The 12,370-nt window shown below is 32.6% G+C and overlaps 1 protein-coding gene across 4 annotated transcripts in view; it reads left to right on the forward strand.

The window, feature by feature from the left end:
* Positions 1 to 11,872: 11,872 nt before the first annotated feature.
* LOC127736192 (multiple PDZ domain protein-like) overlaps positions 11,873 to 12,370 on the forward strand; it is a 158,733-nt gene continuing 158,235 nt past the window's right edge. For 3 of the 4 annotated variants that reach the window (XM_052246767.1, XM_052246766.1, XM_052246769.1), the window contains exon 1: positions 11,874 to 12,063. The gene's annotated coding sequence lies outside the window, so the exon portion shown is untranslated. Of the gene's footprint in view, positions 12,064 to 12,370 lie in introns of all 4 variants that reach the window. The other variant, XM_052246770.1, reaches the window with a different exon arrangement.

A 12,370-nucleotide genomic window follows, 5' to 3' on the forward strand; every position in this document is an offset into this window, starting at 1 on the left:
ATGTGTGCTCACTAAGGTTCTTTAATTTTTACAGAATTTAAATTTTACGATTTCTAGGAGGATTTTTAATTTCTTACTTTTTCTTGTTCCTCTCCCTGATCTTCCTTATACACCAAATTTATGTAAGGAAGTATGTTCCAAGATTTTATTTTAATCATAAAATTAGTCAATCTATTTCAAATCAGCTGTTAGTTTTTGCTTTGATACGGGAGTGTAGCATATAACAACATCGAATTTTAATCACATTGAAAATTAGTGAATATAAACCCCAGATGAAAAATTTCCATTTTACATATACCTTGTCTGAAATCCAAATTAGAATTATTCATATATTCCTATGTATTTTTTGTCAGAAAAGAAACTGCACTGTTAAGAGAATATATGTAATATTTTTTCTCAGTGTAAGGTATTAATTCTCCCATATCAGTGATAGATTTGAACCACTGTGATATTTTGCTTTATTTTATGCATATTTTATTTTTTAACATCATCTGTTAGGAGTAACTTTTGATGACTAATTTTCCATGATACTTATATATTGAAAGAAGGTAATATTTTTAAAATGTCATTCAAGCTGTTTAGAGTTAAAGTTCATTTTTTAGAAACACAGGTCCAAAGTTTCAGATTTAGGTTTACACTTCGCAAATTTATACTATTATAACAACAATATATAACTAAATATATCAAGGTCAAATTTAGAGTAATAACCCAGGCATAATCTTTTTAGATGGTAACTAGATAACAACAGTATTATAATTTTTTTAAAAGATATTAGGGACTATTATAGAAATAGTTCCAGTAGATATTTACTGTAGTTGAATTTATGTAATTTTTTCTTATTTTCTTTTGCCTTAACATTACTAAGCAGTTAAATTTTCTGGTTTTGGACATTTTTTAATCATCTTATTTCATTCAAAACGTGTTTATGACTTCAACAGATCAAAACTGGTCAGACAGTTTGAATTTGTATTCCGTAGTCTGCTTTTCCAAATACAAATGTAAATTTTACTTTGTGTAATTTTATGTTCATTTATTTCTACTATTTATTTATAAGTTCAGTTTTAGTTTAGCAGAAAATAATACATTCTGTCAAAACTTGTTAACTAAATTTTCAAGAAGTTCTCTTTATTTCACACCATTATGCACACAGTTAAAACTTTTGTTTTAGTATTGATTTCCTAATATAAATGTATGCAAAGCTTTTCTACTTAACAAAACATTTATTATCCCCCACTTGTGATGTCGTGGGGTCTCTGTCCGTCCATTCGAAACACATCAATACTCATAGACTGTTTGGCTGAAATCTTTCATACTTGGTAGGATTATTTTTTGTCGCCTTCTTTTGACAGTGCTGTAACATCAGTTTGATTTTAAGGGGGTTATGGACTTTGACTAATATTATGGAGTATAGTAACAATGTCACCTTGTGAAGGCAACTCCTCCGAGTCCATTTTATAGAAAACTCTTATACTTGGTAGGATTGTTTGCAATCATGTGTTGTTGACTGTATTGTACCGTTATTTTAATACGACAATTGAAATAGAAGTAACGGGACTTAAACCATTTATTTTTACTAATGTCCCACAATGACACTTTGTCAACACAAATCCTCTTGACACCATTTAACATAGATCCCTCTTCCTTTGTCTATTATATTTTACTGTCATTTAGATTTTAGCATTTTCGTTGACGTCATCGGATTTTTGAATATCGTACCACAATTTCACATTGTGACACACAATTTAATTCCTCATGCATAGTGGTGGGGGACATTTTGCTACGGCATAGTAGCTCAGGTCTGCAAGATGCTATGCATTTCTTAATAGCAGGACAAAATTTGTTTAAAAACCTTTACAAATCATATGAAAATTGTTTGGAAATAAAATATAGGTATGTGCATGGTTATAACTAAGGTATTCCCTGTGATTTAGATTGACAAAAAGACACATACAATACTTAATTTTTACAAATTTATATATTTGTATTCATAAAACATATAAAAAATCTTCTTAATTATGTCATAACTATATTTATTGTGATGTCATGGCTCCAAGAGTACTTGTTTTCATTTTTTATTATCTCTTATACAAGAGATGAAATGGAAATCTTGAATTTAAAGTACAATAAGTAAAAAAATGAGTACAAACAAGACCTTTACCAGTGACCTAAAGGAAAAAATATAACCTTAAAAATAAATATATTTTCATTTTAAGAGACTGCTAAATTTTCATTTTATGTCGAGAATGCATAAACCCTTTATGAAGAATTTGTTTTTATTTTATGTTTTTAAGCATGAGACGAATAATTATTGATGTATTATTGAATCAGTCCCCTTTATTGTTTTTAAATCCATTCCAAGTCCGTCCTATTACGAAATATGTCAGAAATGTCATTTTATTGTTGAACTATTAATTTTTTAGTTGTTCTGAAGTATTTTTTGTACATTATATATTATTTATTTTTAAAAATCATCAATTAAATTATTTGAAAAATGCTATATTGTTGTCATTAGCCTACAGTTAGAGAAAGTATCAGTGTGATAATTCAAGTTGTAATTTGAAATACACCTCCTTCATCTGGATCACTTGTTTGAAGATGTCTACAACAAATAGCATGGCTTGTCTCCCTTTAATTGTGGTTGGTTAAGTAGTATTTGCCCTTTTTTCTGATATTTCGAAGTTGTGGGAATCAGTGAGACACTCTGGTCTACTAGTTCTGGGACAAAGAGGTCAGGCCAATTTCCCCCTATTTATTTCACACCGGGGCCATATTTAAAAAGTTTCAGTCTTTACTTAAAATCATATTTTACAGCCTGTACTTTAATTAATTTTAATACAAGATAGTGCCCTGAAGGAAAAAATATTTTACCTAGAAAAAGAATAATTTTTCATTTTGAGACAGTTAAATTTTCATTTTATGTCTAGAATTTATAAATTTTATATTTATACTTTAAACATTATAAATAAAAAAATAGTTTTTATTTTAATTATTTTTAAGTATTGATGTATTGTTTAATCACTCCCCTTAATGTTTTTAAATCCATTCAAAATCTGTCCTGTAAACATTTCAGAAATGTCATTTTATTGTTGAACTATTATATTTTTAGTTGTTCTGAAGTATTTTTTGTACATTATATATTATTTATTTTTAAAAATCATTAATTAATTTATTTGAAAAATTTTATAAATTGTTGTCATCAGCCTACAGTTAAATATAAAAAAGCATCAGTGTGACAAGTCAAATTCTAATTTGAATTACAACTCTTTCATCTAGATCACTTGTTTGAAAATTTCCAATCACAAAATGCATGATTTGTCTCCCTTTATCTGTATTATAACAAGATGTGGTATGTGTTGTAATGTGGTTATTTAGGTAGTATTTACCTGTTTTCTAATTTTTTAAACCAATGTTGTGGGTATAGTCAGTGATTCAAGGTAAGACACTTTGATCTATTGGTTCTGGGACAAAGAGGTAAAGCCAATTTCCCGAGAATATATTTTAGACCAGGGCCAATTTCAAAAAGAACTTAAATTTTAATTAAATTCATATTATCACAGTCAAATGTGTTTACTTTTAGTTGTATTGTTATATTTGTTTATTTCTTAACAGATCACCAAATGATTAACTCCTGAAAAACTGCAATTTTGACAGATTTGGCAAATATCGAGTATTTATCTAAAAAATGTAGAACATCATTAACCAAAACCAAATTTCTGTTGGAAGTAAAGCTATCATGTACATGTTTTGTCTTTCAAATACAAATTAAATAAATTTTGTCAATGAATTCCTTTGATGCAAAATTTGACAATAAACAACAACAACAGGATTTTACAACTCTTAAGATTTTGACCCTGAGAGTGCAACAAATACAGGGGAAATTGACCTTTCCTTTTATGCATTGTTCAATGAGAGTTTGAGGTTCAAATCTGGAGAAGTGGTTTTTGTCTCGCCTGCGACGAAAGTCGCGTAAAGCGGGACATAAGGATTGCTTTGACGGCAACAGCGTCAACAATTGTTAAGTTTTCAGTTTAAGTTAGTTTGATAGGAACTTTTTGTGATAGATCATTGATATTTAATATGAAGTCGCATTACTATCAGTACATATATGTTTGACGACTATTTTGAGGCCCTGTCCCTAAGTCATGATTCAGTGATTTTGAATTAATAAGCAATTTTCAATGTTAAATTTTCTGCTTAATTTAGTTCGATAGGATCTTGTTGTGATAGATCATTGATATTTAATATGAAGTTGCATTACTATCAGTACATATCAGTTAGACTACTATTTTGAGGACCTGTCCCTAAGTCATGGTTCAGTGACTTTGAATTAATAAGCAATTTTCAATGTTAAGTTTTCTGCTTAAGTTAGTTTGATGGGATCTAATTGTGATAGATCAATGATATTTTTGTATGAAGTCGCATTACTATCAGTACATATCAGTTTGATGACTATTTTGAAGCCCTTCCCCCTAGGACATGGTCCAGTGACTTTGAATTAATTAGCAATTTTCAATGTTAAGTTTTCTGCTCAAGTTAGATTGATAGGAACTACTTTCAATAGACAACAATATTTTTCTATAAAGTTATATTACTGTCTGTACATCTGTTTGTCCACCAATTCTAGGCCCTGCCCACAAGATCATGGTCCAGCAACTTTGAATTGATAAGCAATGTTGCTGTCCATCAGATTGTCATTTTCTGAATTTTATGCCGACAGGCGAGACATATCTCTGTGTCAACAGTTTATTATCTTCAGATGTCCAAGGTTGAGCCCCAGAAATATTAAATTGAAAATGTAATTTTGAATCGGGCAAAGGGCCAGGTAAGATAATGGCATTGCTTTGCGTCCATCGTCTGTTAACTTTAATCTATAAATCTTTGAAACCACTCAATGGATCGAGACCAGATGTTGTCTGTTTCATCTTTTGGATAGGAATAAAAGATATGCTTACTTTTTAGTTTGTGATTTTTGTCGAGATCCACCAACCAATATGGCAGCTATGGTAAAAATAGAACATGGGGGTCAAACTAGTATTTGTCTTGTCTGCATTGAAAGTCACAGATTGAGAGACTAGGGGATGCTTATCAGATTGCAGTGCTAACTAGTTGTATACAGCCTCAAATTTATGGTTTTTGTTGCATGAATTTCTCACTTATTACAAGTAATAGGATAACAATATTTGGTATATGAGATCTGTGCAAGATCTTCATGTCTGTCAGACAGGGTTCACCAGACATTTACCTCATTTCATGGATAAGTGATCAAGGCCAAAGTCTATATATTAGAAACTGATCAATAGGGCAACTATATTTAGTGTGTGTAATGATTTCTTAAAAGATGTAAATGTCTCTCTGGCAGGATTCATCTGACCATACCTCATTTTCATGATTCATTACTCAATGTTAAGTTTTCATGGCAAGGTCTGTTTGTCTGGTACTAAAATCATTAGGTCAACTATATTTGGTGTATGGGATGATTGCATAGTATACATGTCTTGTCTTGTCTTGCCAGTTTCATCTGACCTTGACCTAATTTTTATAGTTCATAGGTCAATGTTAAGTTTTCATGGTTAAGTCCGTTTCTCAAATATTTTAAGAAATTGATCAACTATATTTGGTGTATGATTGAATGATTGAAAGGTGTCTTTCTGGCAGGTTTCATCTGACCTTGACCTCTTTTTTTATCTTCGATCGGTCAACAATAAGTCTGTTCCTTAGGTACTATAAGCAAAATATTAAGATACTTGTCTGTCTGGCAGGTTCGTCTGACCTTGATCGCATTTTCATGGTTCATTAGTCAACATAGTTTTCGTGATTAGGTCATAGAATAACTTTTAAGACTTGAGACGATTTAGAGCTTGGCATATTGTATAGATACCTGTCTATTGTATGTTGACCTCGCATGTATTTGTTATGTGCTCTACATGCGCGTAGCTACGTTTACGTCAAAACGCCCGGGCGTACACATAAATTTTGAAGAAAAAAATATTTGAACCCAAATAAATTATAAGAACTGATTAAAAGCACACGAGCCTTGTATTATTTTTCTTCAATTACTTGTAATTGGAGATAAAAGACAAAGTGACGAAATATACTTTTTAATCAAATGGTATCATATGATTTATTATGTACTTTTAGGTCATATACATGTAGCTCTGTAACTGTTTCGGTTCTATAACATCCTCGGCTTTGAGCGTTCCTGATGAAGGTAAATCAAGAAAAGCGCTTCAAACTCATGAAATTAATAATGTGTTGTTTTCATATTTTATATTATATATTTTTTTCATTTTCTGTCAAAGTCGCAATCTACTGTGAATTCTACTCAATTCATTATCTGGTCAAATACGATGTGGCTTGCATTTTTATGTTACAGTTCAATATTTATTTTTACGTTACACCTGCCCATCTATGAAAATTAATTAGAACATATTTCCATTAACAAATAGTGTAAAAAGGTGAGTAAACTAGATCTATAAGGTCAACAAAATTAATAGAACGACAACATTGAAATGGAGACTTGCTTTTTGACTATCTCTATATGAAGTTTTGATTTTTTGTCGATTGATTGTTTACCCCACAAAGTGACATCTCCTTTTAAACTAATCTAATTACAATATATATCTCTGATTTTGTTATACTCATAAGATACGAGCATGCGAGTAAATATAGATATACATATTAGATTGCTTTTAAACATATTTTTAAGGAACTGTTTTGAGCATTTTTTCTCTTAAATACATTACCATTATATTCCAAATCAATACAATGAACAAATTTAACTGTAAAAAAACAAATTAGACTCTAAAAGAGACGTGAAAGGGATATTCAAACTCATCAGTTGAAAACAAACTGACAACGCCATGGCAAAAAACGAAAAACTATGAAAAGGCAAACAACAGTATACAAAACACAACATAGAAACATAAGACTTAACAACACGGACCCCACCAAAACCTGGGGGTGATCTCAGGTGCTTCGGAAGGGTAAGCAAATTCTACTCAACGTGTGCAAACCCAGTGATAAGTCTAATTCGGTAGATCACATTAGAGGAAAAGAAGACGGGATTGTGCTAATATCAACATTTGGAACATATCCGTCGTCATTAACCTACTCGTTATGTCGAACGTAAAATTTCCGAAGGGATGGTTTCAACTTCACCAATTGGAACTCTTGGTTCAGTAGCTTCCTTGTAAGCATCCACTATCTATCAAGGAAATGATGATAAGCTATGGAATATCTTATCAACTGGCATGTATATACTCCATATGTAGGTGCTGCTAGCTGGAATGTTGCTACATAGAACAGAAAAGTTCACAATAGGAGGCTGAAATCATCTCCTTTGTCGTAAAGTTTTGTTCTTAACCGACCACGTATGTTGCTATTAATGAGTTTTTAATGACAGATATTGGTATCTCTTTCTCAATAACGCGTGAACATCCGGGAGGTTTCGCCCCCAACCAGGAGGTCTTCTGTTCTGGACCTCAAACCCTTCGATGAGGTTCGGGCGTACACTTAAAAATGGCCTAGCTACGCCACTGGTCTACCACATTTCCTTTTCTTCTCATGCATGTGTCTGTACAACTTTTCAAGCTCTATTTTGTGTCTATACAAGATCATACAATATGATAAGCTTTATGTATATCTATTTGATTGCTGGAAGTAAAACAACCTAGCATGGAATGTAGATCCGAGAGAACAACCTTTACCTGGTAAGTCTTATGCTCCTCTCAACTCCCTTTGATGGAACGTGGTACCTTTACCTGGAAAGTCTTATGCTCCTCTTAATTCCCTAGGATGGAACAGGAATCCTTTACCTGGAAAGTCTTGAAATAAATTTTGATAATCAATTATAACCTGTCCAGCAATTATCTGCAGATATGCTTCGGCAATTCTAAACGATCCAGTACCTTAAAAACGAAGTTACTTTTGACCAAAACTAGTGAAGCTTACAATGTGCGTCAGAGTGGCATGTGTTTAGTGCCAGCAGATTCACCAAAAAAAAATGGTATTGTTTCAAGTAAAGAGAATGGGAAGATACCAAAACAATTAAAAATCACAAGTTTAATAGAAATAGGCCATGGCCAAAAAGAAAAACGACAAATAGACAAACAACAGTCGACAAAACACAACACATAAAACTAAAGATTGGGCAACATGAACCCCTCCAAAATCTTGTTGACCTTACTGGTGTTCTGGGAGGGTAACCAGTTCATGTTCCACTCTGAGTGGCAAACAACCATCGTGTTACTTCTAAGTACACATTCGGCGATATGTCCCATTCGATAATGTCTCAATCGAGAAATAAGAGGATGGAATTGTGGTTACGACAAGTGAACATATCCGTTGTCATCTGTGTTACCGACTGATATTCCATAACGGCACACCAAATCATGATGGCGTTCATAACACTTTTAAATGATAACTTCAACTTTTGCATTTGGAACCCTTGGTTTCAAGCACTGCCTTGTAAACAGGTACCCCCTTCCCCATAAAGGAAATCATACCAGGAAACACTAGTCTTGGAAAGTCTTATCTACCACAGGCACTTGAAAAAAAAATTAATATATACCTTAAGGTATGGGTTTTTTTTTCAGAGACAAGACGTAGTGCCTGTGGTATTAATTAGAAGTTATAAATATAGTATGCAGGCACAGCTGGAATGATGCTTCACAGAAAGGATTCTTTTCTTTTGTCGTAAATTTAGTTATTAACTAACCTTCGCACTCAGTTTCTTAAGCAGACTTGTCTATGGTACACTTTATTTCAAGTGCACTGGCATAGCAATATAATTAAAATATAGATATAGTGAAACTTGCGTCATATGAGTATAACAAAATTAGATATCTATATTTCAATTAGATTGATTGGAATAGATGCAGTCAACATACTTACCAAACTTTGAATCATTCAGTAAAAGGATCTCATCTTTATAAATCGAGGAACGAGAAGTTAAAGGTAAATAATGCCAGCTTCTTTTCCTTTTTCCGTATAGAGAAGCTAATTGTAAAGTCTTCATAGGGATAAGGCAACGCGTCGGCAAGACACAATTGGCTTCCATAAGAAGGTCGAGTGTCTGTTGAAAAACACGTCCTCAAACCAAGTATATTGTCAATAAAATAATAAAGCATCTTGATAATGTCAGGTTCATCAGATAACCTTTTGATTGAATCAGAGCGTGTTTTTATAATGTATGATTTTTCGCTCCCTAAAACAAGATATTCGTATCTGTATTGACCATTCCTTTTAAGGAAACAAATTAAATTCTTTCTATCTGTCTTTAAGTTTAGAATGATGGATACTTCATATAACGTGTATAAAGGGTAGAAAAGTTGTATGTTTTTATCTCAAACTGATGCAAGAGGAGAGATACTTGGTTGTAAGTACTGTAACAAATCATTTGATTTTTAACCAAATTTTGTAGTATAAATATCCCTAGAATATAGTTTAACAGTTACACCGAGGACCAGGTTTTTATTACTAATAAAGGAGATGTTGATAATTTGGGAAATGATTTCGTGGAGCATTAGGCAGTCCAAGAATTAAAACTTAGTTTGTACGGACACTTATGTAATTCTGGTATCCAACAGAGAGAAGGAAGAGCCAGTTCTTCATATTTGGTTGAAATGCCACACGAACACAAAACAGAACTATGATTGTTCATGATCCTCTTTAGTAAGTGCCGTGGATGTATATATATTTGGTTCCCAAGTGAATTGCCAACACCTGGGACAATAATCCCAGCCAACACCTATAATTCACTGATTTATCTAGTAGTTTATATATATGTTTAACAAACAATAACTATATATTGGGCTTTGTCTGCAGGGACAACAACATATTTGTCTTGGAGGTAGGACAAGTTCTTAGCAGTATTTGGGTCTTCGAAGTGTTCATATATATACACCAATTAAGTTTTTTCTTCTCCTGATTTGTATCAACGACCTCACAACCTTAATCCATTTAATATAAATAAGAAGATGGGGTATGAAGAAGAAGAAGAAGAAGAAGATGCTTGATTTCCATCAAATGGGCTCACAAGGAGCATAATATAATATCATGATAATATTATTTATACAAATATAATGAACAATTCAGTATAATACATAGTTACAAACACAAATAAGAAACAACAGTTTTCACATATTCGTATATATATAGGAGTATATATAAAAAACCTTCGTCTCAGGCACACCTCTAGAGAGAAAAAAAAAAAGAATTCTGTGAGTGCCAATGAGACAAATCTCCATCCAAGTCAAAATGTATAAAAAGTTAACAATTATAGGTCAAAGTACGGCCTTCAACACGGAGCCTTGGCTCACACCGAACAGCAAGCTATAAATGGCCCCGAAATGAATAGAGTAAAACCATCCAAACAGGAAAACCAACGGTCTAATCTATATAAAAAACGAGAAACGAGAAACACCTATGAACCACACCAACCAGTGGCGGATCCAGAAATTTTCATAAGTAGGGGCCCACTGACTGCCAAAGAGGGGGCCCATTCCAGTCATGCTTCAGTGATTCCCTATATAATCAACCAAATTTTTCCCACAAAAGGGGGGGCCCGGGCCCCTTGCCCCCCCTAAATCCGCCTCTGCCAACAAACGACAACCACTGAACAACAGGTTCCCCCCCCCGATTAGGGAGCTACCATTTGATTTTTATGGGGGGGGGGGCTTGAATGGAAAATTTTGTCCTGCCTTTTTTTTTAGTTGTAATATCTGTCCTGCCTTTTAATTTTCCACTCTATTTGGTCCTGACTTTTTTTACATAAATTGTCATCCTGCCTTTTTTTTTGCCAAGTTGCTCATCCTGTCTTTTTTTTTTTAACTCAAAACTCCTGTCCTGCCTTTTTTTTTTAGATTTCATCCTAGCCACTATTTCACTTCATCATGATTACTTTTTAATGTGTGGTATCCCTCTAATGTTAGTGCGGTAAAATCAGAGTAGAGGGACAGCACGTATACGTAGTTACAATTCTGGTAAGAGCAAATACACATTAAATGAGAAATCTAAAGCAGAAATTCAATTTTAAAAAATCTCAAACGCTAAAAGGGACAAATAATAAAAAAAAAAGATAAGAGAATAAAAACCAAAAAATAGAATGTTCATGCCAAAAGTTATTGTGGAAAGATAAACAAAATAATCACAAAATTACCAAAAAAAATAATCTAGTGATCCAATCGTAAACGAAAAAGTCAGGCACACCTTTAAAATTCAGTCACGTTTGAGTCTGTATTTGGCGAGGGGAAGAACAGGGTGTCATTCTACGGGTATTATGGGATAACTAAAATAATTAAAATGACGATATCGGCCTTTGAAAAAAATACGACGAAACTACTGTATTAGGCTTGTTTATAGTCGAGTCCCCATTTAGAGACATTTATTTCTCAATAATCCGCCTTTTCAGATTGAGTAGCCTTACATGCCCCTGGCATATGGCATCCACATTTATGTTTTATCTTAAATTGAAATCACTATTTACAAAATAAATAAACTTATGAACAATAAAGACTTACATTAACGTTCCACTTTGGCAATTTGAATGTTGTAACGTTAAAACCGATTTTTGTTTGAGATTATTTCTCAACAAAAGGGTCGAATGAGCTGCTGATAAAAAAGAAAAAGGGCAACACGAACTGTTCGTTTTGGAATGAAGCACGTTGGCAAATCTTGGGAATGAAACAGAGGGGTAAGCTCTCTTTGGAAAATATTTGAACGAAAGATCAGAAGGTTACAAAGAATCAAATACTTAAATATAAGGTAAATGGCTTATTTAAATGTTTTATCGACTTTCATCCCGTACCTGAGGGCTAAAGACACTTGTTAACAACTAATAAACTGATAAAACTATTAAACATTTAGTGAATTAATCAATAGGTATCTAGTCGTAAAATTCCCTCGTGGCAATCAACTGTAACGCTGCTAAGTGGATCAAAAGGTTGCATCAAAGCCGAATACACATAATGAGCCAAAACTCTGGGACGTGAAGGACATGGGAGTGTTTTAGAGTGATAAGTAGCCTGTAATTAACATGGAATATTACATTGTGAACTTGAAAAGGTATGACATTTTGAAATTATATTGAAATTCTACATTTTATTCTATGTTTTGATGTTTTCTTTGTCAGCTTCTATTTTTTTTTTTGCTTTTATTTTACAAATAAATGAAAAACACCAACTTTAACAATATTAAAAAAAATGTTCATTTTAAAGATTGACATTTATAACTGTTAGGTACTAAAATGCTCATAGAATCTAAAATGTCAGATGTAATTACTTATTACTGAAAGACTTCTGAAAATGGTAGGAATTTAAAAACAAAGCAGCTAATGTACAGGTTTGAACCAACATACTTTAAATTATTTACT

The sequence above is a fragment of the Mytilus californianus genome, unplaced genomic scaffold, assembly GCF_021869535.1.
Source record: "Mytilus californianus isolate M0D057914Y unplaced genomic scaffold, xbMytCali1.0.p SCAF_3, whole genome shotgun sequence".
Classification (NCBI taxonomy): domain Eukaryota; kingdom Metazoa; phylum Mollusca; class Bivalvia; order Mytilida; family Mytilidae; genus Mytilus; species Mytilus californianus.